This window comes from Lissotriton vulgaris, chromosome 5 (assembly GCF_964263255.1).
Source record: "Lissotriton vulgaris chromosome 5, aLisVul1.2, whole genome shotgun sequence".
NCBI classification, from domain to species: Eukaryota; Metazoa; Chordata; class Amphibia; order Caudata; family Salamandridae; genus Lissotriton; species Lissotriton vulgaris.
The window spans coordinates 595336893-595364287 of record NC_141693.1 but is presented as its reverse complement, the minus strand read 5'-3'; positions in this window follow the sequence as shown (position 1 = coordinate 595364287).

The following is a 27395-nucleotide window of genomic DNA, read 5'->3' as shown; positions in this document are numbered from 1 at the left end:
TAGTGAGGTGTAGGGACCTGGTAATGTGATTAAAAAAGGGTTTAAAAATTCCCTGGCTAGTGGAAAAAATAATTTTATTCGCTTCCCTAGCTGGGAATGTTAAAAAGGGGTTGTGAGGTAGGGCTGTTGGCACCTACTGGGTCGACATGTTTCACAGACAGTCCCCTACTGTCTGATCATCAGGACCATTGGTGGTCCCTACTAGGAGGTACTCAGTTCTAAGTAGTTTTGCCTAGAGTCCTACAAACCGATAGCAAAAATCAGCTGCCAGTTTGTGCTTCAGGGCATGAGTTGGCCCGATGTGAAGCTTAAAAAATGAATGAAAAAAGACGCACTGGTCTCTGGAAGAGAAAGGAAAAAATAAAAATAAAGGAAAAATATAACAGAATGAAATATTCATAGCACATTGTTAGATTAGACCTTGTCATTGAATTTTAAACGTATACATTTCTTGGCAACATTTTAGGAAGGTAGCTATTACCAAATATACTCCTAAGTGGGGAGCTTTTTTTTCTTTTGAACAAACACACATATAGTCTCAACACACATACAACAGCGACTCACAGAAAAGGACTGACACCCATTACTACCAATGTCTCGGTTCTTTTGTTGACAAAAGTTTTGCGATCGGTTTACTCGTTTTCCGAGTTGCGATTGCAAGTGATGAGGAAGGCGCGGAAATATATACAGAATATACATACTTTCCCCGTTCTGAAAGAGCGCCTCATGAGCCGGCAGATACGAGGGTTTTTCGACACGGTCAACTAAAGGGGATAAATAGAGCCGCATCCTCTCGTTAGACGGCATTGTTCACGGGAGCATATTTTACCTTATTGTTTTTGAAGATCTGTCGCACTTGGCTGTTTGTTCACAGTCAATTTACTTACGTAACCGCTGATCGACAGTGCTTTATTCCTACCCCCGTGCCGCTCCGAGGAGAACATCAGCTTCACCTCGCTCTCGTCTATTTATACATATACCGGTTTTGCATTGTCATCGGCATTGTATTATTTTCCAACTACTAGTCTGCTAACCCAAGATGGCCGCTTGTTTTTGGAACACTTCCTGGTTGGAATGAAAGTAGTGTTTTTTCTTTGTCTATCGGGTACAATAATTCTTCAGAGTAAAAATTATTTTCGGTTAGTTAGACAAGTGGTAGTCTAACCCCTAGAGGGGTATGTGGATGGTTTTTTTTTTTAAGTAGGTTCTTTTCAGAGAGGAAAGGTCATTTATATTCAGTACAGTATCATAGTCGACCCCAGGGTATATCGTCATTTAGGCCGTTTTTATTGGATTTAATTCTGAACACCCATCTTTGTTCTTTTTCTAGGAGTTGTTCCTCTCTGGCAACCAATTCAATTATTGTCCATGACATTTCTCCTGGTTTGTGGCCCATTTCCAGGAAGTGGTTGGTTAATTTTGTGCTGGATTTTTTACATTTGACGGTGCTCTTATGCTCACCTATCCTCGTCTTGATAGCTCTGCTGGTCATTCCTACATACTCCATATTGCATGGACACTTTATCAGATATATGGCATTCGAGCTGTTGCAGTTACTGAAGTTTCTTTGCTCCCAAACTGTGCCATCATTGAATGTAATTGTTGTACTCTTTTTGGTCAGGCAACACACTTTACAATTTCCACATGGGTGGTGACCGTGCACAAAGTTCACATTTTTCGCTTGATTACTGTTGGCAGTTCTTGGTCTAGTGTGGACTAGCATGTCCCGGATGCTCTGTGCTTTTTTGTGCGAAAAAATGGGTTTTGGTAGTTGGAGATTGCCACTGTTCAAGATTCTCCAGTTCTTATTGATGATCTTAGTCACCTGGTTGGAGCTCGTGTTAAATGTGGTAACACAGATTGGTCTTCGTTCTTCCTCTTTTTGGATTTTGTCTTCCAAAAGGCTTTCTCTACAGTTGTTCCTTGCCCTTTTGTAGGCCTGCTCGATGATTCTCTTTGGGTATTGACGTTCCTCCAATTTTTTCTTAAGATCTTTTGATTGAATTTTGAAATTGCTGATCTCTGTACAGTTTCTGCGAAGACGCAAAAATTGTCCAGATGGTAAGTTGTCCCGCAGATATTTGGGGTGAAAGCTCTGATACATTAGTAGGCAGTTTTTGGATGTGCTTTTAAAGTGAGTAATAGTCATCAGTTTACCATCCTTTGGGAAAATGTTTAAATCCAAGAAGACCAGATTGCTTCTTGAGGTTGTACTTGTGAAGTTTAGAAAGTCATCTTGTAGATTTAGCCATGTCAGGAACTGTCTAGAGGTTTTTTCATCTCCATCCCAGATGATAAGGATATCATCGATGTATCTCTTCCAGGTCTTAATGTAATGCCTGAAAGGGTTCCTAGGGTTCAGGATTCTGGTGACCTCTAGGTGGTGAACATAGAGTCCGGCTATGCTCGGAGCAAATGTGCTCCCCATGCTCGTCTCATGCTTTTGGAGATTTATGGTGCCCTCATATTCGAAGAAGTTCCCTCTCAGTGCCAAAGAACAGCATTCCATGATCACATTGCATGGGGTTTGGTAGTCCCATTCATCTTGGAAGAGCACATCTTCTATTATTGTTAAGGTCTCTTGGTGTGGCAGGCTCGTGTAGAGTGATTCAACATCGCAGCTTATTAAGAGTTGGGTTTCAGGATTGAAAGTTTGATCTTCAAGTAAATTCAGGACATCTTTTGTGTCCTTGAGGTATGTAGAGGTACGTTGGACCATTGGTCTCAGGAATGCGTCTGCGAATTTTGACACCGGTTCCAAGATTGAGCCGATCCCCGAGACTATTGGTCATCCTGGGGGATTTTGGAGATTTTTATGAATCTTGGGCAATGTATACCGGTAGGGGGTCTTTGGGTTCTTTTGGCATAGAAATTCCCCTTCTTTCTTCGTGATCCAATCGTGTGCCAGAGCTTCTTCTATCATGGTGTTGATTTTAGTTCGTATTTTTTCAGTTGGATCCTCACGTAAGATCTCATAGTTCCGTTGGTCACTTAGGAGTCGCATACACTCATTGTGATATTGTTCTTTACTCTGGATTACGGTTGCACCCCCTTTATCCGCAGGTTTTATTACTAGTTCTTTATTGTTACTCAGTTCACGCAGAGCTGTTCGTTCATCCTTAGAGATGTTTTGGTACACGTGTTTGTTGGTTGGATTCAGTTCTTCCAATTCCTTCATGACTGCATTTTCGAAGGCAAGCAGTTCAACAGGTAATGTGCTGTTCATTGGGGTGAAACTAGATTTTGGTTTCAATCCCGTGTCTCCTTGGTTTTGGTTATCTTCTTTGACTTTAAAGAATACTTGGAGTTTGAGACGTCTCATAAACTCCTGTATCTCCTTAATGTAGGGATAGATTTTTCGAAGAAATGAGTCTAATAGTCAACCTCACAGACACCGAACTATCTGCGTCCCAGAAAAAAGTTTTGGAAAAAAGGACTTGGTTACGTCCCCACAGCTAACCTGGACAAATTCCATCTTTGCAAGGAGATACAGGAGTATGTCATGAAGGAATTGGAAGAACTGAATCCAACCAACAAACACATGTACCAAAACATCTCTAAGGATGAACGAACAGCTCTACTAGTAATAAAACCTGCGGATAAAGGGGGTGCAACCGTAATCCAGAGTAAAGAACAATATCACAATGAGTGTATGTGACTCCTAAGTGACCAACGGAACTATGAAATCTTACGTGAGGATCCAACTGAAAAAATACGAACTAAAATCAACACCATGATAGAAGAAGCTCTGGCACACGATTGGATCACGAAGAAAGAAGGGCAATTTCTATGCCAAAAGAACCCAAAGACCCCCTACCTGTATACATTGCCCAAGATTCATAAAAATCTCCAAAATCCCCCAGGACGATCAATAGTCTCGGGGATCGGCTCAATCTTGGAACCGGTGTCAAAATTCGCAGACGCATTCCTGAGACCAATGGTCCAACGTACCTCTACATACCTCAAGGACACAAAAGATGTCCTGAATTTACTTGAAGATCAAACTTTCAATCCTGAAACCCAACTCTTAATAAGCTGCGATGTTGAATCACTCTACACGAGCCTGCCACACCATGAGACCTTAACAATAATAGAAGATGTGCTCTTCCAAGATGAATGGGACTACCAAACCCCACGCAATGTGATCATGGAATGCTGTTCTTTGGCACGGAGAGAGAACTTCTTCGAATATGAGGGTACCATATATCTCCAAAAGCATGGGACGAGCATGGGGAGCACATTTGCTCCGAGCATAGCCGGTCTCTATGTTCACCACCTAGAGGTCACCAGAATCCTGAACCCTAGGAACCCTTTTAGGCAGTACATTAAGACCTGGAAGAGATACATCGATGATATCCTTATCATCTGGGATGGAGATGAAAAAACCTCTAGACAGTTCCTGACATGGCTAAATCTACAAGATGACTTTCTAAACTTCACAAGTACAACCTCAAGAAGCAATCTGGTCTTCTTGGATTTAAACATTTTCCCAAAGGATGGTAAACTGATGACTACTACTCACTTTAAAAGCACATCCAAAAACTGCCTACTAATGTATCAGAGCTTTCACCCCAAACATCTGTGGGCCAACTTACCATATGGACAATTTTTGCGTCTTCGCAGAAACTGTACAGAGATCAGCAATTTCAAAATTCAATCAAAAGATCTCAAGAAAAAATTGGAGGAACGTCAATACCCAAAGAGAATCATCGAGCAGGCCTACAAAAGGGCAAGGAACAACTGTAGAGAAAGCCTTTTGGAAGACAAAATTCAAAAAGAGGCAGAACGAAGACCAATCTGTGTTACCACATTTAACACGAGCTCCAACCAGGTGACTAAGATCATCAATAAGAACTGGAGAATCTTGAACAGTGGCAATCTCCAACTACCAAAACCCATTTTTTCGCACAAAAAAGGGCAGAGCATCCGGGACATGCTAGTCCACACTAGACCAAGAACTGCCAACAGTAATCAAGCGAAAAATGTGAACTTTGTGCACGGTCACCACCCATGTGGAAATTGTAAAGTGTGTTGCCTGACCAAAAAGAGTACAACAATTACATTCAATGATGGCACAGTTTGGGAGCAAAGAAACTTCAGCAACTGCAACAGCTCGAATGCCATATATCTGATAAAGTGTCCATGCAATATGGAGTATGTAGGAATGACCAGCAGAGCTTTCAAGACGAGGATAGGTGAGCATAAGAGCACCGTCAAATGTAAAAAATCCAGCACAAAATTAACCAACCACTTCCTGGAAATGGGCCACAAACCAGAAGAAATGTCATGGACAATAATTGAATTGGTTGCCAGAGAGGAACAACTCCTAGAAAAAGAACAAAGATGGGTGTTAAGAATTAAATCCAATAAAAACGGCCTAAATGACGATATACCCTGGGGTCGACTATGATACTGTACTGAATATAAATGACCTTTCCTCTCTGAAAAGAACCTACTTCAAAAAAAAACCCATCCACATACCCCTCTAGGCGTTAGACTACCACTTGTCTAACTAACCGAAAATAATTTTTACTCCGAAGAATTATTGTGCCCGATAGACAAAGAAAAAACACTACTTTCATTCCAACCAGGAAGTGTTCCAAAAACAAGCGGCCATCTTGGGTTAGCAGACTAGTAGTTGGAAAATAATACAATGCCGATGACAATGCAAAACCGGTATATGTATAAATAGACGAGAGCGAGGTGAAGCTGATGTTCTCCTCGGAGCGGCACGGGGGTAGGAATAAAGCACTGTCGATCAGCGGTTACGTAAGTAAATTGACTGTGAACAAACAGCCAAGTGCGACAGATCTTCAAAAACAATAAGGTAAAATATGCGAGAGGATGCGGCTCTATTTATCCCCTTTAGTTGACCGCGTCGAAAAACCCTCGTATCTGCCGGCTCATGAGGCGCTCTTTCAGAACGGGGAAAGTATGTATATTCTGTATATATTTCCGCGCCTTCCTCATCACTTGCAATCGCAACTCGGAAAACGAGTAAACCGATCGCAAAACTTTTGTCAACAAAAGAACCGAGACATTGGTAGTAATGGGTGTCAGTCCTTTTCTGTGAGTCACTGTTGTATGTGTGTTGAGACTATATGTGTGTTTGTTCAAAAGAAAAAAAAGCTCCCCACTTAGGAGTATATTTGGTAATAGCTACCTTCCTAAAATGTTGCCAAGAAATGTATACGTTTAAAATTCAATCACAAGGTCTAATCTAACCATGTGCTATGAATATTTAATTCTGTTATATTTTTCCTTTATTTTTATTTTTTCCTTTCTCTTCCAGAGACCAGTGCGTCTTTTTTCATTCATTTTTTAAGCTTCACATCGGGCCAACTCATGCCCTGAAGCACAAACTGGCAGCTGATTTTTGCTATCGGTTTGTAGGACTCTAGGCAAAACTACTTAGAACTGAGTACCTCCTAGTAGGGACCACCAATGGTCCTGATGATCAGACAGTAGGGGACTGTCTGTGAAACATGTCGACCCGGTAGGTGCCAACAGCCCAACCTCACAACCCCTTTTTAACATTCCCAGCTAGAGAAGCGAATAAAATTATTTTTTCCACTAGCCAGGGAATTTTTAAACCCTTTTTCAATCACATTACCAGGTCCCTACACCTCACTATCTCCACTGTCACTGCACTAACACATAGTCATTCACCACAAACTTAAAGTGCTCCCACGTAGCTCGTAGGTCGTAGCACGCCCCGCCCCGTAGAGAGACGGGAAGACCCCCATAATGAAGCATGACACTAAGGGATTCTTAGTGTGTGAGGGGTATTTTAAAAGCACATAGTGCCTTCATCCCACTGGTCCGATGAAGAGCCAATCTCCCTTTCAATATATATAATAAAACCTTAAAAATAACACTTGCACTTTTTTTGATAGAATCTCTTTGTTTAGATAAATCTCACTCCCCCTTAAAATCAGATACAGACTGTGGATTAACGGGAACCTATGTACAATCCAGATCTCAATCATAGTTATGCTCACATTTATTTCCTACTAGGCACATGAAAGAATTTAATGAACTCAAAGTATTGAGAAGACCGACGATGCCCAGCCATTGGATAGCTGAGCATTATATATATTGTTCTGTTCTTATTATATTTATTATATTCATTGTATTAACTTTGGCAAACACATTTTAACATTTTGTTTATTTTAACAATAGTTCACATATTAGATATTTTTCATATTTATAAATGTTATGATCGTCTTTATCACCGATTTATATGGAGTCATTCATTTTAATGTTATTGTTAGCAATCCAATGTCTTCTTATCTTGATTGTATTACATATACATAAATCCTTTTAGCTCAATTGTTTAACAATATGTTTTGATATTACAACATAATGATACAGTTTGTCAATAATACTACACAATTTGATCTACACTCTGTAACTGTCAGTCATTCAGTCAAATCAACTTTATTTGGCTAGCTAAAGCCATAAAAGTACAACATAAAACAACTTACAGACATAAGGAATTGTATAAGCAGCATTTGAATCAATTAAAATTCATATCTTTGTATATTTAGAATCGATTAAAACATCATACAAAAGTTAATAAAAACCAACCACAATTATGACTAATAGGTAACTTTGGATGATGATCCACATAGACATACTATCAGGCTTGTTCAGAATGATTAACTCTGCTTTATTCTATTCCTGTATCTAATTGCATCAATTAAAAAACTAGCTACCCCCAGGCAGATTACTTGTGAGCTTAACATTTGCAAGTAGACCAGAGCTGGCCTTACTTGCACACAGTTTTGATCCTTTACCAGCGGGAGGATGTACTTTCTGCGTAGGTGATCATAATGGGAACAAAAGAACATAATATGTAGAGTATCTTGCTCTGAGAAGTTGTCACATGTGCACCTATTTGGTGAGTTTGATTTAAAATAACCTTTCGGAAAGGCCAGTAGCCAGGGTTCCATATTTAAACGGAATCTTGTCAAAACAAAGAGATGATAAGCTTTGTCTATTTCGGTCAAGTATGATTGCATCTGCTGCCCCAGGCTCAGTGTGTCATACTTTCTCACTGAGGGTTTAATTAGTTCCTTTGCCTCCCTTAAGCATTGACATCTGTCTAAAAACTTCAGCTTAACTGCTCTACCGGCGGGCTTAGTCAAAGGGGTAGGGAACGTAAACAGTTCATGGCAAACCTTTCTTTCTCCGTTATAACTTTTAAATATTTAAGCCATGGGATGTTTAGTGCCTTATCCAGTACTAAGCAATCAACAATATACTAACTGAATTATGGTTTTATAAACATTAATCATTGTCCTGTCCTCCTAATTGGACCCATCCTTGTAGCGATGCTCCAGTGTGTCTGGACCCGCGGCTAAAAGTTTGAGATCCCTTGTGCCATCTAATAATTGGCATACCCTCTTTTGTATTCCTATTACTATTCCTTTTCCTTCTCCTTTTCCTTTACTCTCATCTTTTTCCTTTTCTTTTCAAAATCTTACATTACGTATCATCCTTTCAGGCTCAAACTCAGCTTTGAGCATCTACACCCTTCTTATTTAACACTTATCATTTCCATCTTTAGTCGATTCATTGATCATATAATTCTTGTTGCAGGTCAAGGTATTCCATCATACCTATCACTCATTCCCTCTCTCCTTCCACTTTCCTCACTTATTCTCTCTTTTCTTTTCTTTCCTCGTCTCTTCTTTTCCTTTCATATCGCATAACAAAACCTCAATAATTCTTTTGATACATATTGACACATTTTGACATTTATAGTACCATTTATCACTAATTGTTTTCCTTTCTTTGTTAGATATGGTTATCTCACATGCCCTTCGAGTAGTAACTTGGAATGTTAATGGATTAACACACTATATCAAAAGAAAAAAAAGTACTTTATTATTTACAATCTAAACATGTGGATATATATCTACTTCAAGTAACACACCTCAACACTAAAGAATCTGAAAAATGACACAGAAATTGTGTGGGAAAAGAGATCTATGGCAGTATAAGAGGAGGAGATGATCCAGAAGCGAAACCTCCTCGTAAATGTAAAGTTGGAATTCTTATTCGTAAATCCCTTCCAGTGACAGTGTTAAAAACCTGGACGGATTCAGATGGACCGTGTGTCTTTACTAAATTAAAAATTGGTGAAACTTTTATTTGCGTCGGTTCAATTTACACTCTGACTGGAGCGAAAAAGTAATTCCTTCTCCAGCTGGACCGTCTTCTAACGGAGATAGGCGCTTCACAATTCCTCATTGGTGGAGACTGGAACTTGGTGCGAGATCCAGTTCTGGACAAAACAGATCCTTTAGATAAGACTAATGTGGTAGGAAGAGCTCTGATGAACAATATATTGGCAGACATTGGCCTAGTAGATCACTGGTGTTTATCTCAACCAGCAGATATAGAATATACCTTCATTTTGCCCACTCATGGTACACTTTCTCGTCTTGATTATTTTCTGATCTCTCAAAATGTGGCGCAGTTGACACAGGAATCTCATATTTTAGAGGCAGCACTCTCCGATCACTCTCCAGTCCTTCTTTCACTGGAAATTGGATTAGCCAGACTGGGACGCAATCCCCGACGTATGCACATACTGCGTTACAGAATCCTAATGGAAAAGCTCTATTACTATCTGACCTCCCAGATTAGATCTCCATCAACCAGGATTCCATTGATTTGGGTAGAACCTGATGGGCAGTAGCAAAAGCTACTACACGTGGGCAGCTCATGAGAGATGCTGTACAAGCTAATAAACAAAATGCTGCCAGGCAGAAAGAACTGGAACAAGATATAGAGTCCTATACCCGTTTACACACAAATAATCCTACATTTTCTCAATGTAAATCTTTGGATAATGCTCGCATGGCCTTAATAATCTTTTTACTTCTAAAGCAGAGTATGCTCCGCAAAGACTGAAAGGGAGACATTACAGGGGGATAAAGCAGGGAGGTTATTAGCAGCACAGTTACGACAAAGAGAAGCAGCTATGGCCATACCTGCTATAAAATCAGCTAGAGGTAATACACCAACCAGACCTCAAGCTATTGTCAATGAATTTACTTTATTTTATAAATCTCTCTACACTGCTGAGATTCATGCTGAAGATGACAAATTAGAAGCATTCATTACACAGGCAAAATTACCCTATCTATCGGATGAAGGCAGAGAGTTATTAGAGGGAGAAATTACTAAAGAAAAGATTTCACATGCTATAGCCAACTTACCTTACCATAAGGCCCAGAATGAGGATGGTTTCCCTGCAGAATGTTATCTCTGGGCAGGACCGGAGGTGATGGATTCTCTTCAGTCTGTGTTTCAAGAAGCAGAACATCAGGCCTCCTTAGGTCTTTTATCTACTAAAGCCATATTTGCTGAATTACCCAAACCTGGTAGAGATCCTTTATCGCCCCATATCCCGATTAAATTGTGACATTAAAATTTTAGCCAGCATCCTTGCATCTCACTTACGAAAAATCTTACCCTTTTTGATTCATCATACACAAGTTGGAATTGTCCCAGGATGCTCTTCCAGGAACCATCTTCGCACTTTAGCCCACATACTATGGTCTGCAAAACGTCTTCAAAGTGATGCATTAGTCTTGTCACTTGATGCAGAAAAGGCATTCCATCATATTGAATGGGGATATCTTTTTAAAGTATTGCAAAAATACGGTTTGGGCGATCAATTCATAGCCAACATATGTCTATTATATGATAACCCTACTGCACAGGTAAATTGCGGTAGCTTTGTGTCAGAACCATTTCCAATCCGTAGAGGAACTCGTCAAGGCTGTCCCCTCTCTCCGCTCCTCTTCCTTCTAGCTATGGAGCCTTTAGCAGCCACATTACGCCAAGCTACCAATGTTTCAGGCGTATGCCTTCCGACAGTAGAATTGAAAATCTATTTGTATGCGGATGACATCCTACTTACATTCACAGAGCATCCTTGCATCTCACTTACGTAAAATCTTACCCTTTTTGTTCCATCATACACAAGTTGGATTTGTCCCAGGATACTCTTCCAGGAACCATCTTCGCACTTTAGCCCACACACTATGGTCTGCCAAACGTCTTCAAAATGGTGCATTAGCCTTGTCACTTGATGCAGAAAAGGTATTCGATCATATTGAATGGGGATATCTTTTTAAAGTATTACAAAAATACGGTTTGGGCGATCATTTCATAGCCAAAATATGTCTATTATATGATAACCCTACTGCACAGGTAAATTGCGGTAGCTTTGTGTCAGAACCATTTCCAATCCGTAGAGGAACTCGTCAAGGCTGTCCCCTCTCTCCGCTCCTCTTCCTTCTAGCTATGGAGCCTTTAGCAGCCACATTACGCCAAGCTACCAGTGTTTCAGGCGTATGCCTTCCGACAGTAGAATTGAAAATCTATTTGTATGCGGATGACATCCTACTTACATTCACAGAGCATCCTTGCATCTCACTTACGTAAAATCTTACCCTTTTTGTTCCATCATACACAAGTTGGATTTGTCCCAGGATACTCTTCCAGGAACCATCTTCGCACTTTAGCCCACACACTATGGTCTGCCAAACGTCTTCAAAATGATGCATTAGCCTTGTCACTTGATGCAGAAAAGGTATTCGATCATATTGAATGGGGATATCTTTTTAAAGTATTACAAAAATACGGTTTGGGCGATCATTTCATAGCCAAAATATGTCTATTATATGATAACCCTACTGCACAGGTAAATTGTGGTAGCTTTGTGTCAGAACCCTTTCCAATCCGTAGAGGAACTCGTCAAGGCTGTCCCCTCTCTCCGCTCCTCCTTCTCTTCTTCTAGCTATGGAGCCTTTAGCAACCAAATTACGCCAAGCTACCAATGTTTCAGGCGTATGCCTTCCGACAGTAGAATTGAAAATCTGTTTGTATGCGGATGACATCCAACTTACACTCACAGATTTTCGCAATTCTTTATCCTTTATACTTCAAATTATAGATAATTTCTCCTCTTTTTTAAGCTACAAAATTAATTGGGACAAAAGTGATGCAGTACCCATTTCAGATGGGACTGCAAAAGTGGTTTTACATGGATTTCCTTTTCATTGGCAACCTTCGCGACTCAAATATTTAAGCATATTAGTGAAGAAAGGCCTAGAAGGGATGAATATAGATAACTTAAGCCCCCTCATTACTCAGATGCAGCGCAACTTTGAAAAATGGAAAGCTCTAGGACTTTCAATGTGGGGTTGAGTACAAGCCATTCAAATGGTTACTCTCCCACGTTCCATCTATATTCTTGGTATGCTCCCCATTCAGATTCCTTTAACCATACTATGTTCAATAGATTCTAAGTTAAAATCCTTTGTATGGAGCTCAGCTGGACCTCGTCTATCAGCACTGAAATTAAAGGCTTTTCGTTCCTATGGAGGACTGAGCTTGCCATCAGTGGAACATTATGCCCTTGCATTACAATTATCCCAAATGACTTATAAGATATCAAAAGTTTCTGTAGTGCCGCAATGGGTGCATATAGAAAGACATCTTTCATCAACAGAATCAGGCCATTCCATTTTATATGGGAAACAGACTTATCATAATAATTCTGTGATTTTAATCTTATCTGCTATGCGTGGGTCTTGGCAGCGAGCACACCGATTATTAGGTTCACATCCTCGTAGCCACATAAATGCTCCTTTATGGGACAATGCGAGAATACGTATAAATAAACAACAAATATTTTGGCAACTCTGGAAGGCAGCAGGTATTTCTACCCTAGATCAAATTCTCTCTAGTGGTGAACCTAAAACGTTTACACAATTACAAGAGGAATTTGGTCTATCTATCCTACAATCTGGGAAATATATGCAGCTTCAACAATGCTTATGGAGAAGCTTAGGATCGCATCCTTGGTTGCTACAGGCTTCACCAGTAGTAACATATCTCCATACTTGGGGAAACCATAAAGGGGTTACGTTAGGTTTCTATGATGTACTCACATCTCATATTTTTTCACAACCTCTGTCACAGAAATTACATACCAAATGGCAGATGAAACTATCAATCTCATATAATGATGATGAATGGACAGAGATCCATAATGATTTAAATAAAGGTACACGTGAAGCAAGACTAACATTTTCTTTATTTAAAATTCTACATGATTCGCATTGATCACCAACAAAGCTCCACAAAGTTGGTTTACTTTCGCATGCTAACTGTTGGATTTGTGATAAAACTGTGGTTGACATATCCCATATCATTTGTGAATGTCAGTTGCTACAATCTTTCTGGGAATATGTGGGTAAAACTTTACATACTACAATGCCATTGCAACTTCCACTTACTTCTCCCACTATTCTTTTACATGATAGGCATCAATTACCAACACTGTCTAAACCTCAGCATTGACTTCTACATACAGCTTTAGCCACAGCAAAAATGTGTATTCTGCGACAGTAGAGGTCGCCTAACCCCCATCACAAAAAGCATGGATGGCAGCTATGATTCACATAGCCTCTAATGAACGTGCCATATATAATCTCCAGGACAAGACAGATTTATTTCTTCAAGTATGGTTACCTTTCCTAGGCCCAGGAAATTATAATGATCAATTTTGTAGTTAATAACCTAAATCAATCAGTAATAATGTTGAACACTAGTGGTTGCTTTCTAATATATTACATATCAAATAACTATTATCCTTTCAGAGATTATTTTTGTGCTTTTCTATTAATGCTTGTATGTCTTTATACATTCATGTGTATATACGTATTTATGGGTGCATACAGACATATGGGTATATATATATCCAGCTTTTATCCTTTCCTACTTTCACATGGTTAGACTTCTTGTGTTTTGATCCATCTATTATGTACTTTCTATATATATTTTATCTATTTCTATATCAGTGTCCCTTTACTATTATTCTTTTCATTACCCTTCCCACCCTGCTCCCTGATTCCGCAACATTATAACAATTATATCAATGGGACCATAATATTTAGTATTTTTACTATCTCATATCTTTTATAGAAAATAGGCAATAATATCATAATAAGAGATGTATTATGCTTCACTTTTCTTTCCTATGAGATCGTTTTTTTCCCCCTTCTTTATTCTCCTTTAGACTAGCTTATATCTTGAACAGAAAGGTAAGTACACACCCAGAACTGTTAGTTATTATACTCGCCCTACATATAGCATTAAAATATGCAGAGTTTCACCTTACGAAATGTTAACACGCATAATGCATATTTAGTCCCTATTTCATTATTCACATTTAGCCTATAACGTTTTTTAATATTTAAGTGCTTTACAGTGATTTATTGGGCATATTTTTCATTAGATAGGTTTCCCAATTATAAATCACAGTTTTTTTAACTCCTTATTGTTGGTCAGGCCTGATTTTATTGTTATTGATATATATATATATATATATATGTGTATTAAATATTACTATTGGAGTTTCTTATCTTTCTTCCCTTTTCCCTTTCTCCTCCCTTCCTTCCTTTGGGCTTAGTACCTATATAAGTCTTTATATATTTATATATTAATATGTCTTTGTCAAACATCGAGAGACTTTAGTCGCATCTACATTTATTACTTATTGTTAAATGTGATTGAAGTCACTGTTTGATGATGTAATTTTATCCAAAAGATTTAATAAAAAATTACAACACAAAAAAAGAACGTTTGCATTATCTGTCAGAAAATGTGTATTGACACGCTGGATGGACTATATATAATTTTGATTCAAAGTATTGCAGAATCTGCATGTGTATTAATCACAGATTACATTGTAAAATCTGATTTATTTTTATTTCAAGAAATTGGTGATGCAGATGGTTATGGGGGGCCTTTTGCAACTCATGCTTTATTATTCGTTTTCAAGAAATAGTTTAAACCCATTGTCTTGGGTGGGCCTATTGTAACAGACAGGGGCGGATTTAGAACTCTTCACATGGAGATAGTTTTGGCTTGTTAATGTCACCCTCACTAGGCTCACGCTCAGTAGTGTAATGAAACGTGAGCCCCCAGCCCTGCAAGGTACATGAACGGGCCCCCTTCGGACTCAATTAGGAGCTCTCTGGTCAGGAGATTGTGCTCAAGGGGCCCCTGGAGCTTGGGGCCCAACACTTCGGGGCCGCAACCCCACGGCGCTGCAGGATCCTATGTTACACCAATACCCATGTTTGCACATGAGCTACTGTTTTCATCAGAAGTATGGGATTTAAGGATAACAAGACTTCTTCCATTTGTTTTTTACACTATTACCTTGACATCTGGAGGGCATTCTGAGTAAGATGCGCTGTGATCCACACAAGCCACACCACTCTGGATTTCCCTTGAACAAGTCCCAGACTGCAGGGTTGGGTCTATTTTTACTGCTGGTGGTCGCAGGTTTTGTTCCTTTAGCCTGTAAACAATGCATAACTAAATAGCTTTAAAACATGCCTAGCAGGCCACGATCACTTCAAAACCATTTGTTTTTCATTTGGTTGGTTCTTGTCTCCTACAGGGTCATCATAAGCGGCCCTGCTTGGCAGGGCTTCATGGGGAATTGGTTAAGGGGATTCTGTGTCTTGGCTTAGACAGTGTAGTACATTTTTGAAATATTACAACACATTTCATTTTAGTATATTAAATTATACCATTGCATTATATGACAATTGTTAGAACTGATTCTAATCATGAACTTTGAAACATTAATGGCCCATCACCACTGCCATTATAATGATGCAATCAAGAAGAAAATCGGTGACCTTTTGCCCTCTAAATATAGCTTATGTTATGGTATTACTATAGTAGGAGTAACATTGTAGTCTTCTGTTTTTGTGCAGTGCACACCGTGAACCGATGTATTTCAAGGGGATCTCATGTGATGATGAAAGGAAAGGAGGCAAGGTGTAAAAAGTAATTGCCTAGGATTACACATTGTGGTCATGTGGAAGGCGAGATTGATGCAAGGGTTCCTGCATTCGTGTTGTGCAATTCGACAACACCATGGTTATCTCTTTCTTTTTTCCGTTTTAGATGAGAGTTTTATGTTTCGTTTTTTATTAGCTGAAGCACTGAGTAATAGCACTGTGTTAAATCCATCAATGCTATGCATATTTCACAAGGATTAGTGGCTGTAGGGTTTGGAAGGGTTATGCTTTAACGCCAAAGCTAAAATTAAAACCAGAGCACCCACCCTTGGTAAATGCATTTAATCCTCATAGCTAAAAGTATTTAATCATTTTCACCCATTCTTGAATTAATGCATCAACCCACTTCTCAACCATCCAACTATTTAGACATGCGCCTGTGTGTCAAATTTCCAGCTTTCCATTCAATGATTGGACAAGGTTCTATAATGAAAAATGTGTTGTGAAAATCAACATATATGCAGTGGATAGGATCGCTCACTTGCTACAAGCAGTATGAGATCTTGTGTCCCAAAATGTGCCAGGGTCTGCTTTTGGTGTCCAGTCAAGCCCTGTTGGGGTGTATAGTTTCTACAAATGTCCTCCTGTTGATATGGTTCCTTGGAAGCGACTGACACGAGACCCATATACAGCAGCCCTTCAAAATAGAAACATAAAGGAAATAGGGCCTTTGTAGGCATGGTTGTCATGCTGGAGTTGCAGTCTGGCAGAGCTGTTTTAAGGTATTAGCAACATGGACAATTACCCAGATCCCCCGCCCCCACACACGCACACCTTTCAGGAAAACCTGGTAAAGTGATAACTGTGTGCATTAATAACAGCATCTCTTTTTTCAAATCTAACACATTTTGTTCAGAGAATAAAAATAAATTACAAAATTCAAATAGAATATACTGAAAATCTAACACATTCTGAAATAAAATCTTATATAAAAAAATCTCAAAAGTTATCAGCTTCCTAGAATGTAATACCATGCTTAATATTTAGTTTTTTGGATTGGATTGGATTGGATGCGGATTTATAAAGCGCGTGGTTACCCGGGAGCGTCCCAGCGCTAGAGTACCTTTGTAAAGGTAATGGGGAGGAGGACACATTATCAATAATTAACTAATTTTAGAAATACTGTAGATCCAAAGATATTTTCGAATTTTACAATAAATTGCAAATTAAACTTGAATATAAATTGTGTAATACACAGCAAGCAAAGATAAAAAAGGTACTGATTTTTAAAATACTCCTAAGTGTTATGTCTTGCTTGAAGCTCAGACTAGCATTGTTAAGGAATATAGTAAGGGGTAACAATAGTGGTTCTCTATTAGTAAATAAAAAGGAATGTACAGTAAAAGCTCTATCTAGTCTATGATTAAAACAAACTGCATACCATCATGCTTTGTATAAAATGTTAGAAGTATTTTTCAAAATAATAGTTATTTGTTGAAAAGCAATGGTTAGTAAGAGGGCAACCAGTCTAGTATTGTAAGATACTAGAGACCACACACAATCCAGAATTCCAAGAAATAAGTTAATAACTTTAGAGGGGAAATTTCTCAAAACATTATATTAATTTGTTTCCATACTTGCTTCCAAAATTCGTAGGTAAGGGAGCATAGGAATAACATATGCATTATAGACCCTTTTTAACCTTGCAACTTGGAATGAATGGATTGCCTAACCTTAGCGCTTGCTCTCTCAGACAGTTGGTTGCAATTACATTCAAAATAAACGTTCTCTCCTTACATCTCCCCACTTCTTCTACCTGATCCCTCTTTCCACCTCTCTTTCTCTCACTCTACATGTCACTATGTACCCAACCCCTCTTTTTTCACACTTTCTCAACTCCACTTATCATTTGTAGCCATTAAGGGGAGGGATCAGGGCTTGGCAAAGCCAGGTACCCACATATTAATACTTGCCCACCCCAAAATGAAACTAGCAGCAAGGTAGACATTTCTTTCGAACTAAAAATGCTTAGCTCATGTTAACACTTCTGATTACCTTTGGCATGCAAGCTAAAATTAAAATCCAGCATTGCATTGTGAAACAAACTTCAAACCATTATTTCATTTTTCAGATAAGTCAAACTTATCCTCTACAGTAATCTCCTTAACTTATTGCAATGTGGGGATAATCATAACCCTCCCTTTTATGAAATGGGTCTCTCTCAAACAAAAATGTATTGCTCAACTTTGTTCAAGTTATCCTTCCTATGGCACTAAAACATTAATCAACCTGCATCCATTTTTAGATCACTAGCTCTCTCACCTACCTAGTCCCATTGATCGCATCCACCCACGCGGTGCTTCAAAGTGGAGCTATGATGGTATAAATAGTTTATAAGCTAACAATGACATCACCTGGGACGTTAAGGCTAGGATAATGAGACAGGGAACCCACCAACCACCTGCAAAAATGAACGTCTCTCTACAAGCCTCCAGAATTATAGTTGTAACACCTGGAATCGTTGGCGTGGTTTCCCTGCCCTGACTTTTTTGCTTTAAACTTGTCTCAGGCCTGGCACTGCGGAGCCTTTGTGTGCAGTTTGAACTGCCATGTTGACATGGCAAGGTAACCTACTTGCCAGGTCCAAGCCTTACTTTTTAATACACATAAGACAATCCTAAGGTAGACCCTAGACAGCCCCAAAGGAATGGTGCAGTATATTTAAAAAGTTTGAAATGTACTTTTAAGTTTTACATGTCCAGGTAGTGAAAAACTATGACATTCTTTTTCACTGTCAGCCAGAATGCCCTCCCGCTCGACCTATTCCTCTAACCTGACAAGCATGACTCTACTCATGATCTTAACTGAGGAGTCAAGAAGAGAAATGGGGCGATAATTCTTCATATCAGACCGACTGCCCTTTTTATGAATCGGGACAATGATAGATTCTCCCCAGGTTTTCGGGGCCTCGGTACACACAGCTGCATTAAAGACATTAGCCAGGAGAGGTCCCCACATCTCAGGTGCTGCCTTATATACATCAATCAGCACCCCGTCAGGGCCTTGGGCTTTGCCCCCCTTACTTGCACGTATGCCAAGTTCAACCTCACCAGCTGTTATATCCAACGGTAAAACAATCCACCTGCTAGGGTCGATATTTACACTTCCATTAGTATAAAAAATGTTAGAAAAGTGAGCGACCCACCCTTCACTCGGGGCATTGGAGGTCAACTCTGGTATCTTTTTGTCTTTAAGGAAAGGAGAATTGACTGTGGCCCAAAACAGAGTACTATTGGATAACTCCGCTGCTTGGTTAAGGGAGTCCCAGGCCTGCTGCTGTAACTCACTCTTCCTCTGTTTCAGTACAAGCTTATAATCCACTCTTAGTTTGATAATGGAAGTGGTGTCCCTGGGCTTTTTTGCAAGCGCCTGTTGAGTTAATGAGGTAGTGCATAAGTGATCGAACCAACCTGGTCCGTTTCTACGCTGTCCGCTATTATGTTTAGTGAACCTGGCATTGATAGAATTATTAATACCTAGGAAAGAGATTAAAACCTTCTCATAATCAGCGCTATTTTCAAGGATGAAGATAATATCTGCCAAACTATCCTTCACTATAGAACTGTTTAAGTCGTGGGCCTTATCCCCTGCCCATCTTAATCTAACTCGGTTAGGTCTGTGTGGCTCAACATTGGTGATTTTAATTCCTACTTTAACCGAGCTACCACCCCAAAAGATAGTATCCAAGATGATATAATTATGATCACTTAATGAGGTTACTTCAATTCTGGGGGGAGCACAACACGAGATAATATCGGAAGAAACAATCACATGATCGATAACAGAGCTAGAATGCCGTTTTTTAAAAGTCGGAATGGTTTGGCCATTTACATCTTTCAAGTGGTCCAAAATTTCCAGGTCATAACAGCCCATACATTTGTGTAGTGCTTCCCGATAGCTGTTATGTCCAAAATGCAAATCATCCCACGCGGCATTATTTGTGACCCCACAGACCTTTTATGTTGACAATTCACATAATGAGATATTAAAATCACCTACCCAAATGAAATCAAATGTAACATTCCCTTCTAAACATACATTTTCAATGGCACTAGCCAGGTCGGTTACTACTGTCACCCTAGTATTGTCAAAGATGTTATCATAGTAATTTAACAGTAGGATATTACAACCTTTGTCCTCAAGAAGCCAAAGAATCTGAACATGATCTCCCACAGTTTTATACTTTTTTATTACTATTGGGCGAAGAATAGATACTAATATCAGTAGACCACCTTTCGCTCTCCCTGGTCCAGTACCCTGTGCTGGGAAATTATAAGAAACAAATCCCTCATAACTGACATCTTCCCTGCACCACGTTTCTTGGAAACAGAGAATATCGTAGGTGTTAATGAGGTTCGACCAGCCAAGAATATTCATATTCCCATTAGATTTTAATACTGCAACGTTCCAACTGACGATTGTAATCCCTTTACCCCTTATTCCTGTGCCATCTGACATCAAAAGACCGTTAATGCCATCGCCCTCATTTTGGTTTCCATGGCTCTGGGCCCCACACTCGGTGGTCAGACTTAAATCGGCCACCACATTTAACTACGGTGCTATGATATTATCAACTGTCTTGTATAACTGAACACTTCGGGTCTCACAGAGTTGGGACTGACTGTCCTGGGCAAGTCAGTCATTTGCATCCAAGGAGTTTAGAGCATGGAATTGATTTTGAATCGGGATATCAGAATGTGGCCTATGAGAAGGTGGATGGAGCCTGGTACCATTATTGTCATATGGGACTTTGTTAAGGTGGCTATTGAAAAAGCCAAGTGAGCGCATGCACACACTGTTATCAGGGGTCGGTAGGGAAGCTGCTCTAAGCAAAACAGTGGTGGTGTGTTGTGGGTGATTAAAATTAACAATAACGCAGTCGCCCCTGCAATTCTTCCTGGAGTTCCCTATCCAATTGACCCTTCTAGTAGTCAACACCTGATCAGAGTAAGCAGTTGGAAACCCACATTGTCTATGCAGCCAAGAAACAGTTTTACTTTTTAGCGATTCATGAGATTCCTGCTGGCTCTGGCTCATATGGGTTTCGGTGGGCGGTATATTAGTTAAAACCACCTCATATGGTGCACAATCAGGAGGGAGGTTCATAGAGCGCCTTCTCTTCTCTTCAGTCCATCCCACTTTAATCTCATCTGGTTTTACGTCCTGCTTGTCCAAACAGGCCGTAAAAGGGGCGTTCTGCGTAACTATCTCATTAACGCGTGACCCCCCCTCAGATGGAGCAGCTTTACTAACACTAGTGCTCTCTGCTGGAACCTTAGAGCTACTCGCTGAGGCTTTACTAACACTAACACTAGTGCTCTCAGCTGGGGCCTTAGAGCTTCTCACTGAGGCCATATGGGTGTCCAAAGGGCCCCTAATCTTATAACCTCAGCAGAAATCTGGTCAAGTTTAGCCACTAGGGGTTTAATAATCCCTTCTATCTTAGAATCAATGACACTGACCAAGAGATTAAATTGCCCGATATCCATTGTAACTGAGCCGTCTTTAACCGTAGACTCCCCATCCTCAGCAATATTTTTAGGAGGGGTAACTACTCTTTTTTTAGTCTTACGGGTTCCCCCTCGTTTAATTTGAACTTTCCTGCAAGCTCTAACCACTCTAGGGGCAGGGGCTGGGGAACACTGTACCGAGGTATCAGGGGAGTCGTCCAGCACAACTTGGTTGGACACCAGTTGCTCTCGCACTTCCTTGTCGATAACATCGGGATTATTGAGACCACTACTATCATCTAATGCTGGTGGGACTAATAAGACTGGCCGAGTGGGAGACAAGGGGGGACTACCTAACCCTAGAGATAATCGCCTATCATTATTAATTTTGCTGACTACCTTAACTAGGTAATTATCTAGTGTGGCCAATACTGGTGGGGTTTTCACAGATTTCAGTTTAGACATAATTAAAATATATAACTAGGACAAAACTACTATTAATATCCGAAAGCTATCATGAGTTGCACAAGAAAAGTAAAAATAAGGTTATATCAGCGCCAGTTCCTGGTGGCACTGAAATTTTTTAAGAAGCACTAATAGTAATACACCACCAAAGTAAATCACAAAGTCTCACAGTGTAGGGGTTGATGGCCTCGACAACACCCAGAGTCCTTGGCCCAGCCCAGCCTCGTTCTGCCCCGGACTGTCACAGACTGTCCCGCCCTTGTCCCGGGCTTCTCCCGGGCACGACCCCGCACGCGATCCCGCGACGTGGGTGATATGGTGCTACTTATGCGCCTCCTGGCACGAGGAATGCGGGCTTTGGCGTCTTCCGCCGCAGGGGAGTCTGGGGATTGAAGTTCTCCGGTCCGTGTCCCCCTCCACACAGCAGCCGCTATGGATTGAGTGTGCGGCAGCGGGAAGGGAGACAAACAGGCAGCAGCTTGGGCCATTGGAGAAGGCGAGTTGCAGTCCACCACAGGTGAGCCCCCACAGTGAGGTTCCCCCGCTCCACCGGTGATATATCCAACCTATTTTCTTGTTAATATCTAAAGTACGTACGTCTTACTCCCAAGCCAGGGCATAAGGTTGCAGATCCGGGGATGCGTGGAGTTTCACCCAAAATAGGAGATGGCGTAGTTTGGCCAGATCCTTTATAGAGCTGACACCCATATCTAACTTGAGAGGAAGTAGTGGTGTACTTGATGGAAGTGAAACTAAGTTCCTCAAAGATCTGTTCTCAGTTAAAGTGAGATTATCTATTTCATCAAATCCCCACAGCTCCGCGCCATACAGAGCACTGCTTACTGCTTTGGATTTATAAATATCTAACGTTAGAGCGACCGGTTTAGTGTAGTATCCCGAGTGTTCCTTTCTCAGGGCTACCACTATCTGTCTAATCTTTATGTTGGTCTCAGTCATATGGCACTTCCAGGATATTCCCTCAGCCAGCTTCACACCCAAATATTACAAGCTGCATATTTACAACAAACAAGGGGTGATACAAGACACATTTATGGCATGATTTTTACAGCAATTCCAGCATCATCGTAATAGTTAAGAAAAATATCTGCTATGGAGCCACTGAGATCCATAGCAGTTGTTTATTTAAATTCTTTCAACAATTCTTTCAACAATTATAAAACGTGATGAGCGTATGAGTCACATGCATAAAAAGAAGTATGTGACATTGAGCATCAGACAGAGCAACAGAAAGGCCACATTTTACAGGACGAAACATGTCATCAAACATGGGGTGATACAAAGCACATTATGACATATTTATACAGCATTTCCCACAGCAAGTGAAGATTAATATAAATATTTTTACAACTCCAATATGGAAATAATTTGTCATTGTAGATAACCTCAAGTGTATTTTGCATAAATAGAACAGAGAATACGCACATGTGCAAAAATAAGAAAGAGAATATGTACATGATAAATAGTCAGGTCAGTATGTCTCTAAATATCCACAATGAATAGGGGAATGAGGAAGGTCATCTATAGGATTGTCAGCCATTGTTCAGGGTGGCCACTTGCCGTGCAATCTCCTCATATTCATTCAGCCCCTGTGCAGTGGTGTCAAAAATGTGGATCCATTTGCATTTTCTAAGGTACAGGGGGTTTGTGAAACTCCCACACCTGGTTAATGCGCTTTTTTTCTAAAACCCACCACTTCAGACTATCAGTTGAATGCCCCAACATGGAGATATTATCAACCAAGGGTGCCCCCTGGACCTTACACCTTAGCCTACTATAATGCTGTAGTATGCATGTCTTCACCTTTTATGTAGTCTGTCCAATACATATGAACTCACACAGGCATGTTATGGCGTAAACCACACCCATAGTGTTACAGATGTGTAAAACTTTTCATTTCTCTGGTCAAAGAGCATGCTTTTCATCATCCACATTTAAAATGTCCCAGTCAAGGGGGTGTTTGCCACAGGGTAGAGGGATTCGCTCTGATGGGTGTAGGGAGTAATGAATTTGACCACGTGATCTCTTATACTTTTCCCCTTCTTGAAGGCATGCATGGGTGGGTTACATAAACCTACTTCTTCAGCCACAAGGTGCCAATAGTGATTGATAATTTTCCTGACCTCATTACTCCGTGAACAAAATGTAGTAACACAAATCATGCACTCCTGTTAATCAGCAGCTCTCTGTTTGGGGTCACAAAGGAATCCCTGTGACAGAGCTATGCTCGTTTACGAGCTTTTGTCAACAGACTCTGCAGGTGCCCCCTGTGTGCTAGTCTGGCAATAAGATTAATCCAAAATGTATTTTTAGTTTGTGCAGTTTCTCCACAACCTGAGACATTGTAAGAACAGTAAATTAGCTATAAGGTTCCTTGGGCAAGGATCCCGGCCGACACGCATTGAAGGCAGGCAGGAGGCTTGGCTTTCGAGGTTGCTCCCGGTCACCTTTTCTTCATTCGGACTAGGAAACCTTTACAGAGCTTTTTCTCGCAGGGTCTTCACCAGGCCGGATTCGGTAAAGGTTTGCTGGCCTCGAATTTCGACTATTCCCGGTCACACTCTGGAAGTAGAACCTACAGATCTTGTCTGCATGGCAAACCTGGATGGCAGGCCGGCTCGCGGTTGAAGGCAGGCGGCTTCGCTGGCCAGATTGAGTTGGATCCCTTATGGAGCTTTTTCCAAAAGTTCTGTAACTTCTTCCTGCAGTTCCCCAAAGGGTCCCAAAGTGTCTCAAACTCACTCCAAGGGTCTGGAAGCTCCAAGATGGTCCTTGGAAGTTGAGGACTTCAGTTCCCACAATCCACTTGGGCTAAACTCTTGCAATTCCACTGGTAGTTCACCAGGTTGAGTATCCTTGGTGGTGAGGGCTTGGCGCTGATGTAAGCTGAAGCAGACCTTGGGGCTCCTCCGTGGCCTCCCTTTCTCGTAACCGATCCTGACACACCCGAAGGGCCCTCGGTGCCGCAAACTGGAGCGGAATACGGCGTGCCCACATAGGCGCAGTTTCAGGGCTTAGGTGCGCTGTTCAACAGAGCTCTCGGCATTTTGGTCTGCTGGAGTCTTCCCGCTGGCATATGCAGTAAAATGGCGGGGGAGCGGAGTGGCTGAGGCGGCGGCTGGTGTGAGGCGAGAGCTTCACTAGAGACCTCCTGGTATTTCGAGCGGAGCAGTGTGGGGGAAAGGCAGGGCGGCCGAGTATATTCCAGATGTCCGGCCCCTCCAGCCTGACCCTAAGATGGCGGCGTAAGTGACGAGAGTCGGGCTGAGACGATTCTGTTGGTACCTGGACTGCCTTCACGCCGCTAGACACACCTTGGCGAGGGCTGGCGTTTTCCTCGCGTCTACCTGTGGACCCGAGATCGGACCCGAGCTGGGGGACTGCCTGGCATAAGGCCCTGGAGGTGAGAGGCATCGTGACCCTGCGGGCGGGCGGACACCTGCGCCTGTAGATCACTGATTGGGCACTACAGGAACGGAGCAAACCCTGTGGCGGGTTGGGGCTGTATGTGGTTCCCTGAAGGCCAGCGGTGGTGATTCCCTACATGGTGCTCACGGCCCCGCGGATTGAGACTCTATCTAGGGTGTACATAAGGGCGCCTGTCAGAAGGATGCTGAGCTGCACCCGGGCACGAGGCCGGCCTCGCGGTGCTCAGGAGGACAACAGGATCCCCATGATTGGTTTAATTCATTGCAGGCACAGAGGTACTGGCTCGGAGAGTGCTGGAAGGCGGGGGTGCAAGGGGGCGTAGACGTCTAGTCCCACCGGGAACATACGGCACCGATCGGATCCAGGGGTGGTCAGAGACTGCTGTCTGGACGAGGGGCACTAGCCTTTGACCCTGTTGCCACAGAGGTCCCTGCTAATAACGCTACACCCCAGTTTCATTATTGGCCCCTATTTGTGTCTGACCCACGCTGCTCCCTGGCACACACGTAGGCTCCTGAGGCCCTAGGGACACCGGCTTGACTCACGCACGGTCTGGGGCTCGACTGGCCCGCATTGTTCTAGTGGAGGCTCGCGCACACCAGGAGGCTAGTGACATCGTGCCCCAGGGCGTGGGACTGTATTCTACTGGTCCTGTGAACCTGAGAGCTGCCTCACTTGCCTATACTGATCATCCATCCTGTTGCTGGCCCATGAGCCGGGAAGGGTACCCAGGAAGACGGTTTGTGGTGCCCAGCGTGTTGACGTTCCTCTGTGGGGTGTTGCTGCGCACCCTTGGTTCAGTGCCAGCCTGAGGAGGCGCTTGTGGTGGAGATCAGCGGAATGGCTCAAGAAGGACAACGGTGACCTACTGGGGAGGTGTGGGTCTGCGGTCTCCCCCATCACTGCTACTTTGGACTGCACCTATCCACTAAGATAGGCCATGTATCGAGGAAAAATTAGGGCTTTGAGGTGCTACGCTTGGACGCGCCGGACCAACACACGGAGGATGAAGATGGTGAGGTGATGGGACGGAGAACGGGATGGCCTGGGGACCCTACCTTGGGTGAAATCATGCAGGCCATAGTGGCCTCCCAGGAAGCGCTTGAGAAATGGATGGAGGCCATCGGATCAGACCTTACCCTGCTGAAGGATGATCACCGGAAGCTCAAAGAGCGAGTGACGACCCATGAAACCACCATGAAGGACGTTCCCGGAGAGGTGGCGGGACTGCATCACTCCCTAAAAGTGTCAAAATCCTTGAGATGCGAGCGGAAGACAGTGAAGGACGCTCCCGCTGCAACAATCTCCGTCTCGTGGGGGTCCTGGAACGCGAAGAGGGAGATGACGCGGTCCGGTTCCTGGAAGACTGGTTGCGGTCGGAGGTGACGCCGGAGGGCCTTTCCCCCTTTTATGCGCTGGAGCGAGCGCATTGGGTCCCAACTCGCCCACCAAAACCTGGAGCCCCCCCACGCCCAATGGTGGTGAGACTCTTGCATTACTGCGACTGGGACTTCATCCTGCAGAAAGCCGGGGAACAACAGAACCTCCAAATCTGGAACAGTAAGGTGTTGATATTTCAGGACTACACCAGGGAGGTCCAGCGTCAATGGTCCTCCTTTCTAGCTGTCAAGCGGAAGCTACGCTAGCTCGGCCTCCCGTATGCTATGCTATTCCCGGCGCGTCTGCAGGTGACAGCAGATGAAGAGACTAATTTCTTTCTCACCCCACAGGCGGCGTGCGACTGGTTGGAGAAGCGCGGGGTCACGGCCTTGAATACTTCGCGGGCGGCTTCTGCTCGAGAACGTCAGGCGACTACCTCGCCGATAGGGCGGCCCACCTCTCCGATGGTGCAGCAACTTGAGCGAGACAAGGCAGTGAGAGCGGTGCCGACCATCTCCGGAGGGGTACCTAGTCCGGCGAGTACGGACACTGATGCTCGGAAGAGTGGAACGGGGAGCCCGGGATCTGGAAGTGCCCTGGGACTCTCTGACATGGAGTTGCCGAAATCATGCCACAGATGGCTGATGAGATGTTTGGTTGAGGGGCCAGTGAAGATAAGTGGGTCGTTTGTTGCCAGAGCTGTTGCGAGAGCTGGTATTGGGGGCTGACTTGCGGTGGGGCACTG